The sequence below is a fragment of the Sparus aurata genome, chromosome 9 (genome assembly GCF_900880675.1).
Source record: "Sparus aurata chromosome 9, fSpaAur1.1, whole genome shotgun sequence".
NCBI lineage: Eukaryota > Metazoa > Chordata > Actinopteri > Spariformes > Sparidae > Sparus > Sparus aurata.
The window spans coordinates 30,077,092-30,083,822 of NC_044195.1; positions in this window are offsets into that span (position 1 = coordinate 30,077,092).

Consider the following 6,731-nt stretch of genomic DNA (forward strand, 5'->3'; position numbering starts at 1 on the left):
GGTATGATGGCGGTGCGACAGCCGGACGACGCAGCTGCCAAAGAGATAACAATCTGAGGGGGTGTTCCAGCATTTGTAAGCGAGATACTACTGGGGACATTTTCCATCTGTGTTTGTAGCAACAAGACTGCACATTTTTTTTGATGGGACATCGGGAGCATTATCAAGTTTCAACATATGGTTTGCAGAAAAGTACACTGCCGACAGTTATTCTGGGGAATGGGTAGCAAACGGGCGGGGCATGATACGGCTGTAGGTGATAAAGAAGATATGGTTTTGTTTCATTTTTGAGTGAACTGAACCTTTAAAACACGCGTTTATTTACTGTTTTAGGGAGTTGAGGGATATGTGCAGGTGGTCCCTACTGACAGTGAAGTTAAACAGGTTGGGTGACTAACCCGGGCCAGACAATGTTCTGTTTCATAATCGAATTACCGCCTGATTGCAATCTCTCCAAACAGCTGTCGGCCTCTTAGAGGTGGCCTTGAGAATTCGAGCGGCACCGCGCCTGCTTTGCATCACGCCAGTGTTCATCAAATTAAGGCCGTGGCAGACCCCGCATCCCTCTCATCCCACTCTCCACCGCTGCCGACACACTTTGTTAGTGGTAGATCACAGTCAAAGCAGTGTCTGGAAATTACATTTGAGGGGGGACGTCTGGTTACCTGCGTGTAGCCCATTCTCAGTCAAGCATATTTTATTATACTGTAGCCAGCTGAAGTCTCCCTTTATGAAAGAGAATTGATTGGCGCTTTCGCTTCCGTGCTCTTCAATACAGGTTCTGATTTTAAAAGATGTCATCGCAGCATTAGATTATCCTGTGTCTGTATGCAAATGTGGAAATGAAAAACAGCTGAAGACGAGAGCATCACAGGAGTTGTTCACTGGAGCATGTGGCTGTGTTTTTCTTAAAGCAAGAAAAGATAACGTCTCCCAACTCAAGTGTCCCCAGTGTTAATGACTTCTGCCACCTGCAGAACCACAGATCATTTGAAGTTCAACTTTTCTTTATGCTGATATATTTCAAGTTTGTTCAGGTTCAATTCTGTGCTGATGCTCTGCTGAGGGTTGGGCACAAAGACCACTTGGTCAGGGTCAGGAAAACATCATGGTTTGGCTTAAAATAGCCGACCTGTTCCGATGTCACCAGGTGTCCTTTAAAAAACCGCTTGATTTTGTCACCACAAGAACAGATGGAGATGGTCCAACTCCCCACCTAAAGAGCAGACTTGAGTCGTCACAAAAACGTCTGGAAATGTCCTCTGGTCTCTCTAAAATCAATCGGCATTGTCGCCCAAAAACAGCTGGAGATGGTTTGATTTCCCCGTGCAAAATAGCCAGCTTTGTCTGCGAAAAGAACGACTGGAAATGTCACCAGGTCTCCTTGAACAAAAGCCTCGATAGAGATGGGTTAACTTTGCCTGAAAAATAGTCGGCTTTGGTCTCCTCAAAAATGACTGGATGTGTCTCCAGGTCTTCTTTAAGAAACACTTTGTTTTGTCACAAAAATGGATGGAGATGGTCCAACTTCCCATGTAAAATAGCTGGCTTTAGTAGCCACAAAAAACGTCCCCAGGTCTCCTTAAAAACATCTGGTTTTGTCCCCACAAAAACAGCTGGAGATGGGTTGACTTTACCCGTGCAAAGAAGCTGGTTTTGTTCACAAAAATGGGTAGAGATGGTCTGACTTCCTGTGAAAAAATAGCCGGCTTTAGTTGCACAAAAAAAGCTGGAAATCTCCCCACAGCTGTCAAACGCTTGGCAGCCTTGTGGCCTGTAGTAATGTCACCACCACCCACTCCACCTAGTAAGTCAGCTAATAAGCATATACAGTAATGTGAATGTGATATGCCACGTTTGGTACGAATGTCAACCTCGGGTGTATCTGTGGTTTGCAGAAAACTTTGGCTCTGGTTGTTGAGATCTTTGTGATGCCTTTCCTTTGTTTCTCATCATCAGTTAAAACAATATCACAGCCCAGAGTGGCGTACACGCCCTTTTCAATTCTTTACTGTATTGAACCAGTTGGTCCACGAAGAAGACGACACTCCCCAGAGAAAAATGATAAAGATTAGGTCTTCCTGCTTCTCAGTGACCGGGGTGATTACTCCTAAGTGTTGCTTTGACAGTGGTATCGATTCGCCCTGATATCCATCATCCAATCACCTCTGAGCTTCGTGTGAGCTGGACCAGCTCAACTCCTTTAAGGATGTTAACAAAGCAGAGAGAGGAGCTATTTTTAGACATCCCGCTTGCATAGCCAAAGGGCATCTGAAGGACATACAGCTCAATTTTAAGATTTCTTTCCTCGATCCACTTTAAAAAAATCTTTATTTCACATGATATTACTCATAAAAGTCCACAAAATCCAACAGAATTCCTCTATTGGTGACTGTCCTGAGAAATATGTTCACAGTAACGAGATCATGGAGCAGAAAATTGAAAGCAAAGCGCAAAATAAGACCTGTGACGCAACAGAGCACATGAGGTGATTGCACATAATGTTTGTCACATCGTGTACCGGGGCTGCAATCTATGGACCAATGACCACCCAGACAGCGAGCTACCATTTGATTGTAAGTTTCCAATACTTCTATCCGTACCATACTTACCATAAACACGCGTCTGCTGGTGACCGCCGGCTCAGGGGGAAGCTGATGCTCGCTAGACGCTCGAAATCTTATTTCCAGGAAGGAGTGCTACTCCAAATGCTGATTGAATCTGTAATCCCTCCTCTGATATCACGTCTAGGAGCTCTACGGTATATATTGAAAACAGATGTATACAATTGTTGCTTAAATCACACACAGGGCAAAAAAGACTTCAGAGGGGTGCAGTGTCTTGAGACACGGCTCATGAAAAAATAATGATGAGGGCGCATACAAGCAAGAATATCAACTGCAGCGCCGGCTGGTTTACTGTCGGCTTGTTGGGACAACTTACAGGACTTACCGTTTGCAAGTCGATATTCATTTTAAAGGATGAGGCTGGTGATACGTCATATGGAATGTATTGACAGTAATGTAATAAGTATTGCATGTGTAGCCGAAGCGTGGTGAGAGATCATTCCTTTGTCACATTGTTGCACAGAGTGACATGTTGTCATTACCACAAACTCTTGAAACTGTAGTTTGGATTACCTGATAATCTAACATGCATTGTCATGTTGCAGGAAATACTATAGTGGATATATGAGCACTGTTGGGGGGGGACCGCAATTCAAGTTATCTGCACAAAATAAAAAAATAAAATAAAATCCCCGAAGCGTTTGCTCTGTTTCGGATCCTCTCCTGCTGCTCAGCAGGTCGCTGCGTGCCAGCCGAGGGTAAACCTACAGTCGTGTCAGTGCACATGCTAATTCAGTGGAGCGAGATGACAGAGATGGCAGCATTAACCGTGTGTAAATATTATAAATATACAATTTTTGGGGTGAAAAGGAGCAGAAAGACATCACAGTTTACTGTCAGACTGTGAGCAAAATAAAGACCTGCTGGTTTTATTTGTTTCATGTGTTTATATGACTTGAGATAATAACTACAGCTTCATCCTTCAGAGTAAAATATTTGTCTAACAATGGGTCGAATGAATAAATGATCACTTGCAATGAAGAAACCCGCGGAGCACCCCACTCTGCTTTTTAGTATCTTTCAGCTCATTGTTTTGGTTTTCTGGCCTGAAACTTTCAACCCAATCACCAGAGCAAATGTTAGCTAAAAACGTTTCTTAACGTTGCAACTTTACATTTGTTTGGGTCGAATTTTCTGTTTCTCTCTTGTCACAATGCTGTACTCATGCTCTGCTTAGGTTTAGGTGCGAAAACCATTTGCTGAGTGTCAGGTTAACATAATGGTTTGGCTTAAAATACCTGTTTTGGTTGCCACGATCATGTGTGATGATGGTCCGACCTCCCTTTTAAAAGTAGTCAGGTTTCTTTGCCGTGAAAACTGCTGCAAACGTCCACAGGTCTCCTTAAAAAGACACCCTGATTCAAGTGTTCTTAGAAATATCCAGTGGTGTGACTCTGTAACCTTGTGGCTTGTAATAGCTCCTTTTATCTAACTTGATGTGAGCTATAGCAGACAGCTGTTTAGCAGTACATCTCTTATACACTGACTGTAATTGACACTAAATTAGATACTAGCTGGTGAACATCGTGGGGCTTTTAGCAGCTGAAGAGACGGACATTTAGAGCCGAACGGAGAGTGATAATTGGACATCGTGTCGCCAGAAACATGACTTTACATGGATGATGATGTTTCTTTCACCACAACAACTTTGTGAGGTTTTTACTGACTCTGTTTTAAAATGTGGCACATTCATACACAGCTCATCATCATTGCAACCCCCAAGGGAAAAGAGTGTAATCATCTCGCCGTGGACGAATATTAAATGGGCTGAAGTCTTTAGGTTAAAAAAGCACATTTACGATATGAAAATCAAACGTTGTCAAGCTGGAAGTCACTGAGTGCACTGCGAAGACAGATAGTCGATGTAATTTGGGAATGCCTTCACATCAGATGTTAGGATCATGATGTGTGAACCATCTGTGCCGGAAAAACTGGAACATAAAAGGTCCTTTGGGCTCTATTTGTGTATCCATTCTGTGCCGTAGCTGTCAGCTGTCACATTCTGATGCAATATGACCCCACGTTAGCCAACAACAGGAGTGGAGACACGTATTTTTAATGACAACATGTCCACTCATTCTGCGATCTAATTAAAGCGTGTGATGCATAACGAGGGGCTCGTCGGTTCGGAACAGTGTCATCGCGTGCAGCACCTGCAGATGACCTGTTTCTCTGCCCCATTTGGCGCGTCGCCCATCGTTTCGAAAGAGGGAGACCGAGAGATTTGTGTCACAACACAAAAAAACAAAAAAAAAAACTGCTGCGGAGTTTCCTGATAAAAGGAAAGATCAATCTTGTAATACACACAGGAGGATTTATCGAGCCGGGCCCCTCAGCCTTGAAGTGATAAACAGAGGGAGGTGCACTCACCTAGTGCCGAGTTGTAACCAATAAAGAACTGAGGCGCGATAGAGGAGCTGCGTCTGAGCCGCCCTGTTTTCCCCTCTGGGAAGACGAGCAGCTTGTGATACCTGCATATGTCAGCCACTGGCCCCTGCTGCGTCTGTGCAGATTGTTCAGCGCTGAGTGGAATTAATCACACCTACAGTATCTGAGTTTGCCTCTATTTTGGGACAGGAGAGGGAGAGAGCCTGCAGTGAGAATGTGTTCGTTTCACTGACTTTGTTATTAAAAGTACGAGGAACTTTTCAGGATGTTTCACCTTCATAAGTCCATATTGTTGCGACGGGTAAGCCTCTTTACACCGTCCAAATATAGAAAACGGAGCCTCTGGATTACTGCGCGGTGTACAATGCATTGTGAAATACCTCCCGAACACAATCTATTTCCAAATAAGGTGAACATATCAGAGTAAATACTGTTGACTGTGGAGGCAACATGACTCGTCGGAAAAAGCATAAAAAAACTTCCTTTATCAAAATGTTTCCGGCTTATTGTCCCTTTTGTATCTGCCCTGGAAAAATATACAGGCCCAGTCTCTTTTTTGAATTGTGGAGTCGATGCTATAAACAGCACAATATCCGAGTGGAATTATTTATAGTGGTCGCACCGCCTTCATGGCTCCCGGTCGCTCTCTGTGTTAACTGATGATGTTGTCTGATCACACTAGTGACATCATGGCGACATCTTCACTTCACCGGAACCAGGGCTGCTTCTCTCTCTGTCTGGATAAAGACCAAATTGCAAATTATGAAAACGATCGAACTCACTTAAAAAAGAAGATGCATTCTCGTGGCTCGGCCGATCGTTATTCGCAGCATCAGTAGTCTTAATTACCCAAATGAAGCGGGGCTGCTCCTCGCTGAGCTGTGGCGGAGGAACACTTCCTCAAAAACAAGCTGGCAGTAATGTGACAAGCGGGACGAACGCTTGATTTCTGTTGACTCAGACTAATGACACCTTTTATTAGCTTCAGCTGTGATACATGTTGTATTGAATGGATGGATCTCCAACAGTTTACTATGGAGGGATCACTTTATGGCCAGGATGGACGAATAGATCAATGATTAAAGTTGAGGTGCCCCGAGGCTCTCTGTGCGTTCATATGCTGTCGGAATCATGGTAAAAAAACGTTTTTACGATGTTTTTTCAATTTGCGAGGACAACTGATGACAAGATTTTGACACACAAATTGCCGATTTGACGTCATATGATACCGAAATATGCCGGATGAAAGTACATTGAGTCGACAGTAAGAAACATTCACCACAGTCATGTATTGAACAGTCATTTAATCGTTTCCTTTGCTCTTCCTTGACACATGAACGCACCAAAGTTGGATGAAAAGACTTCCCAATTTGGAAAAGTGGGATCATCCAAGGAGCATGTGAACACAGCCAGCAGGCAGATGTGTGTTACTAGCTACACTGCTGCGTCCAATGAGCTATCTTGGATGTTTTTTGTCTAATAAATACAGTAAACACCTTGAACAAATACCATCATCAGATAAACACAAGGAAAATAGCTTTACTAAAAAAAAAACCTGTAAAACTACTTAACAGCCCTGCTTCAAAATCATCATCATCAGCAGCAATTGTGAATCGACATTGGGTTCCTTTTGCTTTGTCTTTCAAAGGATTTCAGTAGAATTAAAAAAAGAAAACAACATTGTGAATAGAGGTCAAATTAAATGACATGGATGAA